Source organism: Arachis ipaensis, chromosome B3 (assembly GCF_059453495.1).
Source record: "Arachis ipaensis isolate K30076 ecotype BB chromosome B3, ASM5945349v1, whole genome shotgun sequence".
NCBI lineage: Eukaryota > Viridiplantae > Streptophyta > Magnoliopsida > Fabales > Fabaceae > Arachis > Arachis ipaensis.
In genome coordinates this window covers 71,408,585-71,410,901 of record NC_142438.1, presented here as the reverse complement: position 1 = coordinate 71,410,901, position 2,317 = coordinate 71,408,585, and positions in this window count along the sequence as shown.

The following is a 2,317-nucleotide window of genomic DNA, read 5'->3' as shown; positions in this document are numbered from 1 at the left end:
GGGAAGATGTCAATCAACTCAAGGAAACTCAACAACAACAATGGAGCCAAGTCAACCACAACATCCAAAAACTCCAAGGGAATTGGGAGCATATGAGAAAGGAGCAGTAAGAACAATTTGACTGGGGAGAGGTGCGAAGTGCACTAGACAAAATAGTGGAGCAAGGCAAATGGCAACAGAGGAACCTGGCTGAATTCAGACATCTCTATGATGCCAGAATCATATCCAGGAGGCAGTATGACATTAACACACAAGCGAAGCTGAATCACTTGTGTAACGCCGTGGCCGCTCTGAACCCAAGATACCCAACCTTCATGCAAGGAATGGAAGAACTAAGTGCAAGACAAGAAGAAATCCTAGCCAAACATAAGGAGGATGAAAGGAATTACATGAGGAGGGCAGGATTTTAGAAACCCAAGGATGCCAAAGCACAAGAAGGTTCCTCCAAGCCAGATGAAGGTGGCTCTTCCCCCTCCAAGAAGAAAGACAAAGGGAAGGGGCCAATGAACTAAAGATGAAGCTGCTCAAGGTTGTTGAGTCCCATGGTTGACACTTTCCAATTTCTGAATTCTTGTTTAAGTTTTTGCTTTATTTACTTTTTGAATGAATAATCATGCTAGGATAGTTTATGTTTTATGCATAGTTTTTAATTCCTGTTTGAAAATTTTATGAGTTCTTCTTTTCAAGAAAGAAAATGCCATGTATTTCAAGTCTTCATTCTAACCAAAATAAAAAAATAGAGTTTGTCTCCATAAGAGTGATTGTGAGTTGTGCAAAAACAATGAGAAAGACCAAGGCCAAGATGGATTATGAAACAAACTAAGATATAAGTGACCAAGTGTAAGACCTTGAATGAACTAAAAAAGAAAATGAGTCATGGAAAAGTAACTAGTCCTAGAAGGTATAACTAGGGGAAGGTTAAGGGGTGTTCCTTAAATATCCATAGAACCAAGAGGTAGTAGGCAATAAAGACCCAAGGCTCTGAGCATCAACTACTGGGATAGAAAAAGAAACATTAAAAAGCTCAAAAAAAAAGAATTAAAGGTCTTAGTAGATGCTTGTGGTGAAGATGTGTCAAGAAGAGACCTGGGCGTAAATTCTTAGGGGTGTCTCAACACCTAGTACCCTAAAACCAACTGGTTTGGGAGTGCTAATTGAAAGCTTAAATAAAGGGTTGTCTTGAGACAAAACACTTAGAGTCGTGGTCAAGAAAGCAAAGCAACCCTTACTACCTCAAGGTGACAATCAATAGATAGGACCCCTAAAGCCTATACCTGAAAGAACCCTCAAGGATCCAAGAGTTTTTCATGACATTAAAATATTCATGCATGTGTTGAACACTTAGCCTTACTCTTAGTTGTATTGCAATCACTCAAAGCCAAGGCCTCAAGTTATAAATGTTTACTCACATTGATTTACTTGGGACAAGCAAAACTTAAGTTTGGTGTTGTGATGACTTGCATCATCTACCCTTCTTTCTTGCATAAAGAAGACCATAAAAGAGCATAAATCTCATTTGATCAATACAATTCATGCATTATTTGATGAATATTATGGTGTACTACTTTGAGATGAGTTGTGCTGAATTTTAGGTGAGAAAAACATCAAAAATGGGATAAAAGACAAACAAGAAGCTGGGCGTGTGAAACTGGCGTGACACTTGAAGCAAACGCCACAAAAACGCACTGGCGTGGCACACCAGGAGCTGGGTATGGCACGCCAGTACTAAAGTCCAGAGAAGAAGTCCAAGCATACATGTGGGCGTGGCATGCCAGAGACTGGGCGTGGCACACTGATACAAAATTCCAGAGAGCTACAATGGAGGACACAAAAGGGGCGTGGCACTCCAAGCTGGGCGTGGCACGCCTGACCCATCAACTACTATGGGCATGCCACTTGAGCAAAGGGGCGTGGCACGCCAACTCTCCACCCCAAGAAGAATCTTCACTATGGCGTGCCACTTGGTGTCGAAGGCATGGCACGCCAGCCCAAAGAAGTCACTTGGGCGTGCCACTTGAGAACCCAGGCGTGGCACGCCAAGCTTGAAGAGTTCACAAGATCATGGGCGTGCCACTTGAGCAGCATGGCGTGGCATGCTGGTACAACAATCCAGAGAAGGGGCTAAAAGCAAGGACTGGGCGTGCCACTTGAGCAACCAGGCGTGGCACGCCAATGCACAAAGGACCAAAAGCAAGGACTGGGCGTGCCACTTGGTATCGAAGGCATGGCACGCCAACCTTTGCATTTCACTATGGCGTGCCACTTGAAGACTGAGGCGTGGCATACCAACTACTGGAACCAAGACAACATCGTGGGC